Below are 12,787 nucleotides of genomic sequence, written 5' to 3'. Positions count from 1 at the left end.
GGGCCAGAAGCTTTATTTAATGGTAAGCCTCGTAGCACTGATTCAATCTCAGTTGGAGTGACCACAAGTCAGAGTTTCGTTGTTATGATATATGAATTGCCTTAGGTTAGGTGCTTCTTAGTCGTCCAGGATAGTTTGTTCTGTGAAGAAGTTGTTAAGGACAGTAGCTTTCATGGTGTCGTCTTCAATAATTGAATCTTGATGGATAAGTGAGGGTATGGATGATGTCGAGTAAGGTCGAATGAAGCTTTTCAAACATGACCACCAGGATCTAGAATTTGGTGTTGATTGAAGCTTTTCAGCCAATTTGTCTTGATGATTTAGTTTTGCGCGTCTAATTTCGGCCACAACTTTGTTTCGCAGAGTCCTGAATTTGAACCAGTCGCGTTCAAGTGTTGTGTGTTTGGCTTTGCGAAACAACCGTCGACGACAACGAATGAGATGTTTTATGTGAGTGGTTATCCAGGCTGGTTCGATTGGGCGAATTGTTATTAGTCTGTTTGGAATATAGTTTTTCGCCGTGGAAATTATGTACTCGGATATGTTTTTAGGATAAATATTAAGGTCGTTATGCTTTATAGCGTCCCAGTCGGTGTTAGCAATAACTTCGCAAAGCGCTTCGTAATTGCCCTGATCGAAAATCCATATATGGCGCTTAAATGTGCGTTTATGTGCCTTTTTGAAGTTAAGAAGACCATAGATGGGGCAGTGATATCTAATATTTTGTTCAAGACAGGGGTCTCCCACCCCCGATGAGTGAATAAGGTTAGGCTCAGAGGTGAGTATTAAGTCAATTGTTGAAGAGGAACGCTCAGTGTAATGTGTAGTGTCATTAATGGTTTGGTAGAGGCCGCATTGGTTGCACAACTGTTTGAGTTTGTTGTTAGGGTCCTGGAAGTTGATATTAAAGTCACCGGTTATAATAATGTTGGGGATTCCCGTGTCAACAGCAAGATGTATAGAATTTTCAATGGCAGCATGTATATGTGCAGGTGTATCTGGGGGTCGGTAAAATACGCCAAACAGGGTATGTTTAGAAAATGTAAGAAGTTCAATCCAGATTGATTCAGTACCATTGATTTCGAGGTCTGTGCGTCTTTTGTAAGATAGATTATTTTTAATGTAGACTAAGACACCACCGTGGCTGTCTCCAAGCCGATCTTTTCTTTCAGGGGGGTTAAAATCTGGAAAATACAGATCTTGTGTAAGGGACGTTCCAGTGAGCCATGTTTCTGAGAACGATAGAATGTCGAAATCCTTAAATTCGGTATATAAAATGTCTAATTTCTTGATGATACTTTGGACGTTGTAGTGTATAAAGGATAAGTGATTACTTATATCAACTGATTGAGAAGAAGAGGTGAATGATGTTGAGGCAGATTCTAGGTTCTGTCTCGAAATAGGACCGGGATTTGGGTGGATGTCACCACATAGTAAGATAAAGAGGAACATGTAGGCGACATAACACACGAATGACGAAATCAAAAGTTTTAGTAACACGCATGTCAGCTCGATATTAGATCTGTGAATTTCCGAGATTACGATATTTGAATTGGTATACGGTGTTAATGGTCTGGCAACCGTGAAGGTTTGTAGATGCTGTAGGATAGAATACTTCTCCACTTGAAAGAGGACCATGGTGCATAAGAAAGAGATTACAAGACGCCATTTGTATTTGAATCGTATGTTTCTCGTGTAGACGCAACACTTGCTAGTCATCATGTAATTCCTGTGCTGAAAAATGCATTGACGCTAGGCACGAGAAACAGTACCGGAACCATCGGTAGTTGGGATACGAATTCCAAATTAAACCAGACTCCATGAGGTGCTCCAAGAAGTATAGTGAAGAGGGTTAGGAACAGAAGACAGGAAGAAGGATGAAAGAAGCAAAGAGGCATGTCTCGCATGTCTCAATTGAAGTAAGAATGAGTGGCTATTAGGAATGGGGTTGTGTTTAAAGTTTGTGGTAAAGCGTTCAAATACAATGCAGTTGCCAAAAGGCCAATTCAGTCAAGTTGGATTGAAATACATGTGAATCAATTTAGTGGTGTGCCTATGTATGTGTGTATGCGTGCGTGTGTATGTGTGAGCGTGCGTGGCGGAATGTGTATGTTGGTGTTGGTCCATGTAGATGTGTAAGAGGTGTGCATGTGCGAGTGGGCCTAGACGGGCGTGAGAGACGACGTTATGGTTTGACCTGACTTAAGAGACTCAAATTTAAATCAGAAATGAGAAATGACCTAAAAGGAAAACACAATATACACAATTAAGATAACACACACATCCAACCATGGTTAAGTAAAGAGGTATGTCCAAGATAGTTATCCCGGCCTCGGGTAATGGTCATTTTGTTAACAGCTTCTTTTTACATTGTTAACATTTACAACAATTGGCAGGCAGTGTTTATAACAATGTTAAGAGAAAGTATAACAGTTCACTACATTAATTTAAAAAAAGAGAGCTGAATACGCGTGCTTGAAAAAAAATCAGGATAAAAATAGTTACAGTGGATTCCTTGGTTATGGTTGGAATAACAAATAAAAAAATGACACACTGATTATTGATACAAAGCACATACAAATTGTAAACACAACGCTTGGATGTGAATGAGTAAATATCGTGTGTTTACTGGTTTATCTATACTGTCCAAAATAGAAAGCGTTGTCTAGCGATATGGCTCTAAGTCCTGTGGGGAAACTATGCGTAAGGTAGGAGTGCCATCGTCGTGTTTAGCTTTGATGAGAATGTTTCCATCAGAAGACCATGCCTCAAGGAGATTGCCTGCTTTGACAAGCGAACGAGCTTCGAACAAGAGATTCGAACGAACAGATGTAAGCTGTTCATTGACGTAAATGCATTTGAACTTGTCACCAATGTCCTTCAGACAAGTGCGTTTAGTGTAAAGTTTCTGTCTGGCTCTGTACGTTGCGAATTTCACCAGAATATCTCTTGGGCCCTTTTGCTTTAGTCTACCTAGATGGTGGCTTCTATCGATGTCGGCGACATTTATATTGGTTTGAAGGGCCTCGCAAACTCCAAGTACCAAGTCGTCGGTGTTTTCACTATCAGATTCTGGTAATCCGGAAATCCGCAAACAGTTGCGCTTACTGTATTGCTCAGCTGCGTCGGAACGAAGTTCAAGGTCGCGAACACGTTTTCTAAGGACTTCGTTTGAGGATTTCAGGTTGCTGTTTTCTTCTTCAAGTTTGCTAACTTTGGATTGGAGACCGAAAATCACGCCCTCGACAATCGTTTGAATTGATGACTGAAGCATTACCTCGATGTTGCTTTGTATAGTGTCTTTGAGCGCAGCGGCGATAGCCTGAATAGCGTCCTGATCCAGGGATATATTTGTTGCCATGGTTATGTTTCGAGTATTCGTGTCGCAGGGTTCTGGAGATACGTTAAATTTATGTTTCTTGTAATCCAGTAAAAATTCTGGTGACGACAAGTCCCTCTTTTTAGTATTTTGAATCGGTGTCGATGTATTTGGACATACTACAAGGAACACAATGGGTGAATGCTATCTTTTGCGAGAAGTATACTTCACAAAATTGGCTGGCAGAGTCCGATAATCACGAGTTCGATAAACACGAGACAGATAAACACGATAATCACGAGTTGTCTACGGATCAACATTAGAGTAACGGTATTTCAATGTCCTGTTGTACAAAATCTTGTAATGTACATGCATTTTTTAATACTTTTTCATAATAACAGTCAATATCAGTAGCTAAAAGAAAACTCAATGTAAGCGTGAACGCTTTAGTACCTTAAGTTCCTCTCAGGTTCAAAATCCCATTCCTAAATCACCGAGTTAGCCACTAAAAGATCTCATTTAGCTAGCACAAAAAACAAACAAGCTTCTCGCCATATTACCGGAAATTTTCTTTCATTTTCTCGAACGATTATTTTGTATGCCTTCCCTGAAATTTTATATGAATTTTGTTAAACCTTATTGAATACCAATTTATCAATCCACTTTAATCAGGATGTGCTGTTTATGTCTTTCCATATAATAAACATAATTATCATGACGGTTATTCCCCATTTGTAACTGATGTATTTTCGCCGCTTGTTTCACGATTTGTTAACGATTCATATGCACTATCTGTATACAACGATTAAATAATTTTGTTTGGGGGGGGGGAATACAATACTATCTTAACTTAATGCCAATGCGTAAAAATTTACTTCTTAAAAATACTTTTCACAAAAAGATGACCAATATTAATTTAAGTATGTAAAACTTGCTATAATTAAAAATGATTGAACGAATGCATGAGTCACATATCTTTATTTTTTAATGTCATCAGGCAGTTTGCACCACTGACATTGTTAAACGATTATTATAAGCCATCTGAAATGCTTTATTTCCACGCTGACTTACACAAATCACACATAAGATAATTGTGACTTAATTCTTAATAATTATGTAATGATTGGAGAATTTAATGGGCAATTATTAAATTGCCTGTTTGTACTGATAATATGCACGAAGTCACCAACGTTATTATTAAGATAAACGTCTTTATCAGGTATATGCATGATAGTGTTAATGCATATAAAAAATTTACACAAGCTAAGCATGGAAGACATGAAAACATTTACCCAAAAGCAATTATTTACAGGTTCGTCCTAACTTTTATGTCATCTATTCCCGCTTCTTTTGAGGTACTGCGTACACAGTTTACTTCATTCTGTAAAAGCGCCGCTATTTGTACAACAGGAAAAAAAACCAACAACGAGGTGTCAAAGTCGCAGTTAAGTAAATTACGTTTCAATAGCTACTTTTAACTGAAATTTAAGGTGTACATATATCTCGTAAATTTACGTAATTCAAATTGTGGCCATTCGATTTCATTTTTTAAGTTCATAATAGTCTTCTTTTTCTGGTTTTGTCTTTTCGATCTGCAAATTTGCTGATCATACATGCAACAATGTGAAATACCGAACCTTTCAATGATCATGTTTATATACCCGTAGCTCAAGTTTACTGCAATTTTCACATTGAATCATTAAGTAGTTCCTTAAATATTATGATATATTATTTTATTTTTTTATTCAAAATCGTCAACAAATTATAAATGAAAATAAAAATTCAAATTTTCGAAAATTTGCTTCTGATTTCTTTTGGAGGTATAGTACCAAATACGAACATTATTTGGTGTACAACGTATTGTTATAATTGCTGCGTATATTTTACACACTGATTTAAAGTGACCGTACTTCCGTGCCAACGGAGTGTGATCTTGATACTTTTAATTAATATTAAACTTCCTATGTTTTGTAATTACTTGACTGCTTTTATTAACCGGCCGAAAAAGACTTTATAACTATACACTCTTAACTCATGACCCATATTGCAATGTGACAACATACAATATACAAAATATAATATAAAAAGTAGTTTACCATGAATACATAATGGCATAGCGCAATGATTCAACTGAAAATAAATTCTAACAATAAAAACACACAACAAAATATAGCAGCAAAATATGTAATAATGTCGGAGAATAAATTGTACAATTCAAATAACCAGAAAAGTACGGAATATTGATAAATTTTACATAGGTATTCGTTCATCAGTCCTCATACGTTTTAAAAAAAAAAACGACAATGCTAGGTGACAAAAACAATGAAGAATGTAAGGAAGTACGAAACACATCTGGGAACACAATAAAACTCTTCTATGAGAGAGTAAAGTTACCTCCTTGTTTCTGTTTTTTTCATAATTAAAACCCGAAATCGTCTTAAGTTTATAACATTTAATTACTAAAATCAAATTGAAAAATACGCGATATGTGGTATCTCAATTAAATACAATTATTATTTAAAGATATAATTAAATCATGGTATATATCAGCATTTATAAAATGTATATTAAATAACAGTGCCCTATAAACAATATCGTTGAACGTAGTTAAAGGGGCCGTCCAACATATTTTGGCATGTATTGAAGCTTGTCATTAAATGCTATAAATGCTTTATATTGATAAATTTAAACATTTGAACTAAAAATCTCCTGTAAAAAAACAAGACTACAATTTAAAAAAAGTAAACCTCAACAGGGCTCGAACCACTGACCCCTGGATTCCTGGAGTAAAAAGCCTGCCGCCTAGACCACTCGACCATCCACGTTCATGTTATGACCGAATGTATTTTATAGCTATACAAGATAAGTATTGATGCAAAGCATCAAAGGGCGTCGGGAATTTCAGTGTAAAAGGCACTCAATGAAGTTACATGGAACGAATTTTGTTTCTACTGTAAATATTAATATATTGGCCGATTATTTTAAACAAAATAGAAAAAGATACTGGTATAACCATTATCTATAATTTTGTGCTATAACCACCAAACAACCATTATTTATGATGTTGTGTTATAACCCCCAAAAAACCATTATCGATGATTTTGTGTTGTAACCCCACAAAAATTTTATTGTTCATTTTATTTACATTGGTTTCCTTTTTTCACTGGCATCCGTGTGCAGTTTTTGTTAATAGAACAGAACTGTGTAGGTTTTAAAAAATCTGCTTCATCTTGTAAGCGTAATTTCATATTTTCTCAACTTCAAGGGGAGATGATTCTGAACTTATTCTTACGTTGCTCATTTACGCTAGGGGTGGAGTACTCATTGATATGAAAACATTGTAAAAGTTTGAAAAAAAATGAATGAAAACTGTAAATTGCATAAAGAAGCTGCATTTCACAATCCTTTGAAATTCAGTAAAAGATCATAATAGATTTATTGCTCCGATATTCATCATTTTCAATAGGGTTCGAGTAATACTGATATAAAAACACTTAACAAGTTTGTAAATATTCAGACGAAAGTTGTGAAATCTTTTAAACAAGTGGAAATTGTTTATTTTGTCAAATTTAATAGAAAAAAATTTTGGACTTATTGTCCCGATGTTTCTCATTTTAAATGAGGTAAAAATGCTCATTGATATAAAGACACTGTAAGTTTGGAAATAATCTGATGACAAATGTTTACATAATCACCTAACCAAGCAGTTTTTCACTTTTATTTTTAAATTCAAAGATACATAATTCTGGACTTATGGTCCGATATTGCTTATATAGAGTTTGGGTTGGGTCCTCTTGATAAAAAAACCTGTGCAAGTTTTGGAACAGTCGGATGAAAATTTTGGACTTCGAACAACGATTTCAAAATTTCTCAAATTCTAAGGAAGATAACTATGGACGTAATGATCGGATAATGCTAAAGGGCCCATACCACCTGGAATGAAGTAATACGTGTCGCGCTTCGCGCTCTATATGTGGTTCTTAAAAAAAACAACGAGGAGTGCTTGACTCAAGGGAAACGGGTTTCTGGGACACAGCTCCTCCTTGATAAGCGGCTGCTTCCTTTATCGCAACTCATTGTTACAATCAATAATACTTGTCGCGCTTCGCGCTCTATATGTGGTAGGGATAGTACTTAGGGCCTGTAATAGACAACCATAAAAATACATGGATAATAGATGTGTTGTTTGAATTTATTTGTTAATATAAAAACACGTGTATTTTTTTATAAGATATTTAAGTGATGTAAGAAATTTGAATTTACGTTGTCACCACGCGGCATCCATTAATTTTAATAAAAATGTCCAATTGTAGTAAAATGGATTTTAAAATGTCTACATGAAATAAAGCTTTATTATATTTATTAACCTGGCTGAAAAAAATTGTCAGCCGCCGAACTGTTCCGTTCGTGCCGGAACCCGGGATTGAACCGGGGGCCTTTAGATGATTATTGCGTAAACTGTGATCAGTTGTATATCAGTGGTACAGGTCCATATTGCTCTCCCCTATTTAAACATCTTTACACTTTCAAGATAAGTGACACGTATGCAAACGTCGTTGAAAGTAAGCCTATCAGTTACATTTGATAAAACTGTACTTTTTATTTAATGGCGTGTGCTTTAGGGCACTACCATTGCACATTAACATAATAATAAGGACACGTTGCATGCATGAATCGTAGAAGACGGAGCACTTATTTAGTACATGACATTTGTTACTTCAAAAATAAAGCTTACACAACTATCGGTGTTTGGAATAGGAAGACTGTACGGGGTTTTGCGATAGCAATAGTTATCGCGTAAGTTATCAATCTGAAACCCGGAAGATTATTTTGAAAAAGTATAGCCTTCTGCTCGTACGTGACTAGAAGTGTTAGCGACCAAAAAGGCTAGCATCATGAACAGGTATTTTTACTTTTTTCACCACCACCACAACCACCAACACCACCACCATCATCATCATTATCATCATCATCATCATCAACATCATCATCTTCTATTTTGTCTTCTTCTTTTTTTTCTTCTTCTTCTTCTTTATCTTCTGTTCTCCTTCTTCGTCTTGTTCTTCTTCTTCTTTTCCTTCTTCTTTATCTCCTTTTTCTCCTTCTTCGTTATGTTCTTTTTCTTCTTGTTCTTCTTTTTTTAATTTGTTCTTTTTTTTCTTCTTCTTCTTCTTCTTGTTATTTTTTTCTTATTAATATTACAATTATGTTTTCATCGATTTCAAAGAATGCGGCGGTACTTTTTGCTTTATTCATTAATTGTAATAATAATGTTCAAATGAAATGTGTGTTATTTACTCAGAGGGAATACAGAAACTCAAGTGCACGAGAAAACTGAAATGGATTATACAAAAACACCGACTAATAACGAAGGACATGAGGTCATGGATTTGGAAGAGGGTGCGGAGAGACCTGACATTGATACGAGACATCAGCAAGATGAAAACACCAAGCCTAAAAAAAATGAAGGAAGCGTAAATAAACAAGCAAACAACAAACAATCATCACCAGAAGTAGAGAAAGAGGCGCATAAGGGAGACTCAAATACTGGTAATAAAACAGAATCCTCCGGATCTGAGGTCGTGGATTTGAAAGAACAAAAGAGCGAGAATGCGGAGAGACCTTACATTGATACGAAACTGCAAAATATTGACCTCTATTTCGAATCGATCGCTGAATCTTATGTCCACTAACAACAAGACATGAAGCAGGCAATGATGCAAATGGATCGCGCAGAAGAAGGTATTTAATTGTATTAATGGTAAAAACAAACTAATTTTTTGAAGCTTTAGTAGTAGGAGTAGAATGTTATTAGTAATTGTAGTAGTAGAAGGAGTAGTAGTAGGATTAGTAAACGTCGAAGTAGAAGGAGTAGTAGTAGTAGAAGTAGAAGAAGAAGTAGTAGTAGTAGTAGTAGAAGTAGTAGTAGTAGTAGTAGTATGTGTAGTGGTAGTGGTAGTGGTAGTGGTAGTGGTAGTAGTAGTGGTAGTAGTATTAGTAGTAGTAGTAGTAGTAGTAGTAGTAGTAGTAGTAGTAGTAGTAGTAATAGTAGTAGTAGTAGTAGTAGTAGTAGTAGTAGTAGTAGTAGTAGTAGTAGTAGTAGTAGTAGTAGTCGTAGTCGTAGTCGTAGTAGTAGTAATAGAAGCAGTAGTAGTAGTAGTGGTAGTAGTAGTAGTAGTAGTAGTAGTAGTAGTAGTAGTAGTAGAAGTAGTAGAAGTAGTATTAGTTTTTGTTGTTGTTGTTGTTGTAGACGTATCAGAATTAGAATTTAGGTCATATTCTTTGATATTTATTTTTTTAGCCAGCAAGCAGATGTTGTACGGTGTGTACGGCAATTTCATATCAATTCTTGAAGAGTTCGAAGCACGGACGCAAGAGAAAAAACTCGTTAGATCAAAAATAGAATTACCCGACCAGTCCAAAAAGGACGTGAATGATGTAAGATTGTTTATCACCAATTTATAAAATAACTTAACATTTAATTTCAATGACATTGTTTTCGATACTAAAAATACCTAAGCGTTGCATCGCTCATACTATACATACATGTACTCGCATTACTCAAATACACCTTACACTATATTACTATTGGATCACGATTAGGTGCAGAGCATTGTGCAGACGCAACTGTTGGTGTTTAAAAACCTGCAAATAGCATCTGGAGATAGGGTTAGTCAAAGCGTTAACAAAGACCTGAGGGAAAGAACACTTCATTGGGCCGCCGTACGGGCTGACCAAGAGATACCATTACAGACCACTGACACATATATCTGTCAACTGTATGAAGTTCTGACGAAAGGGAAAACCAAACATGAAATTCTGAATAAAGCCATCATGTATGAAAATTGCATTTAACTGCACATTTATAATGCAATAATGACTCGCTCCATGCTAATTGCAAATTATATAAATTATTATCAGTGGATTATTTGTTAGTTATACATTTTGGCGACAACGAATACATTATATAATGGCTGTTATTTCACGACAGGAAACCCGTCTCTGCCAAGACATTGAAAAAAAAACGTTCGGCGCATTTTTAAAGGGAAACATGACGTAATGGAAATTGACCAAAAATTCAAAAACGACGACAAGATGAAGGCAACAAGCCCCGATACGCGCCGCTCAGGACTGGATGACGCTTATAAACGCGGTAATATAGTAATTGCCAATTTCAAGTGGTTATTACAATAAATTGTCGCTGAACTTTGTCCAATGCAATGACCTCCGTAGTAACATGTTACTTGTGTAATTCTTCTGAATCATCACGTTTCAAAATACGAGGCTATAAATATTCACAACATTCAAAATACTCAAAAGTAATTATTCTGTGTTTGTTGTTTTGCCTATTTAACACAGATTAAGATGAATGACGTTTTTCAAATAGCATCTAGATTCATTTAAAACTATTTATTTTAGATTTAATACCACTAACCTTTATTTGAATACTCCTTTTTTTATCCACGTAAAATTGTCTGTTCCAGGGGCAGATCGTATGATAAAAGCACTGCCTGCATTATAAGAGGTACTTTCACAAGATTGTCAGGCGTTTTTTGATAACAAATAAGACAACGTTCTTCGCAAAAAAAGTGATTAGGCACGATGATGTTTATACTTCATTAAGCTTTAATTTTCTAATTAAAGGTACATACAAAAAGGTTTGGTAGTATGGGCCGGCATGCATGATGTCCTCGTGGAATGTTATTATTTGAATTATAAGTGTGACGTTTGCGTGTGTAAAACATTAGTTTACATTATAATCCGTTTATTATAGTGATATGTGATGAACTAAATAATGGTCATCTCAAATTCCCTTCCTTTTTTATATTTATCTTTAACTATATTCATGTAAAGATATATAAATGATGTAACCATACATAGTAAATGTATTCACAATGTGATTAAATTTGTATATATTGTGACAAGTTTAAATGCGCTATGTGTTGTGATGTTTTTGTCTATAGTCGGTTTTCTATAATATTAATTTGGATTGGTACACAATAATTTTAGTAATCGTATCGCTGTTTATTTTTTTATATCGTCTGGCTTAAGTAAATGTATATGAAAGCTAGAACATAAAATAATATAACCTTAATTGATCGGCATCCTCAAATCCGTTCGGATATAGAATTACTCTCGAAAATGGGTTTAAATGTTGATTAAATTACCTACATAGAGTAAGAATTTGCGCAAAACATTGATGCCATCCTCATATGACTCTACGCGTTTTTTGGGAGGGTGGGGTTGCAATTTTTATGTAGTATTATAGTGCTGATGTTCGTGTATCGTTTGAAATTACCAAAAACTCTTCTTTACTCTTAACTATATTTTGATGATAAAGTTTGGATCATAGAAAGTAATTTATGTTTAGCAGGAACGCAAGTGCCGAATTAGTAAATGATCGACGGATCAGAAAATGTTCTCTATTTTAAACTCAACTTCACCAAAATGTAAAATTTCGAGCTCCTATTGACAATTTATTTGCATTTACGAAGAGAATATTCAAATACCGAGAATTGTATTGCACATATTATTAAGGTCCACATTATGCAAATGCACAATATAGTTCCGGCATTAACATGCTTTAAAGTAACTTTGTATACAAATCTATTCAAATCAATATGTTTTAGCTTCTAATATCCTATTAATCTAATAAAGTTATTATTTCAGAAAAAGACTTTGCGTTTAGCTTTTTTTTTAAATGGCTTATTAGATTATATTATACGTTTGACGAAACAAGTTCAACAGTTCGACACAATTATTTCTTTACATGTGTATTTTATGTATGTCTTGAGGGAATACAAAGTATTTACATTATCAAGATTTTAAACAAATTAATGATTATCATAGGAGAAACGACTGACACAATAACTATTATAGGAAAGTTATGTTAAAACAAAAATGTGTACGCAATGTGTCCCACGATTGTATACGTTGTTTTTTGCAATTTTATCATTTATATGCAAATGATACGAATATAATACACACTGCTAGAGTAATAAAAATTCATAAATTTGAATACACTGACATTTTGGGATGTTCAAGACTCTTGTTATCTTTTTGTAGGTAAGTGTTGGCGTTTTTATCAATTAAGATAGTACACTCATGTAGTGAAGTATTGATAAAATGTACTCGTGACTACCATGTTGATGTCAGAATTGATAAAGCGGGGCAGGAGCAAAGATTAATTTATGTTTACGGTAAAATATACACCACTCTTTTAGTACGCATTCTTTTATTATAAAATATATATTATAGCAATCCATAATACTTTAGCTAATATCAAATACATAGAACATGTTAATACCTTTACATTTAAATTTAAAAAATGAAACGATCATAACGCGTCATTTGATGATGACAACACAAATCATCAAACTGATTACTAGATGGTAGTTGTCTTTAAATACTTCCCAGAAGCAATTACCCTTCCGTTCAAATGTACCATTTACGAGATGCAAGCGTCAG

The 12,787-nt window shown here is 34.7% G+C and overlaps 1 long non-coding RNA gene across 2 annotated transcripts; it reads left to right on the top strand.

Moving 5' to 3' along the window:
* The first annotated feature begins 7,870 nt into the window (after positions 1-7,870).
* On the top strand, positions 7,871-11,982 carry LOC127842235 (uncharacterized). 2 transcript variants are annotated; one of them, XR_008031522.1, is made up of 6 exons: positions 7,871-8,222; positions 8,622-9,080; positions 9,621-9,757; positions 9,923-10,155; positions 10,311-10,472; positions 10,804-11,982. It is a non-coding gene; the product is annotated as an uncharacterized LOC127842235 (long non-coding RNA). The 2 variants fall into 2 exon arrangements; XR_008031521.1 differs by having other exon boundaries at positions 7,874-8,222; positions 8,622-9,061.
* Positions 11,983-12,787: the final 805 nt, after the last annotated feature.

Source organism: Dreissena polymorpha, chromosome 8, assembly GCF_020536995.1.
Source record: "Dreissena polymorpha isolate Duluth1 chromosome 8, UMN_Dpol_1.0, whole genome shotgun sequence".
In the NCBI taxonomy this organism is placed as follows: domain Eukaryota; kingdom Metazoa; phylum Mollusca; class Bivalvia; order Myida; family Dreissenidae; genus Dreissena; species Dreissena polymorpha.
The sequence above is the reverse complement of the archived record's forward strand: the minus strand, read 5'-3'. Positions and strand labels throughout refer to the sequence as shown.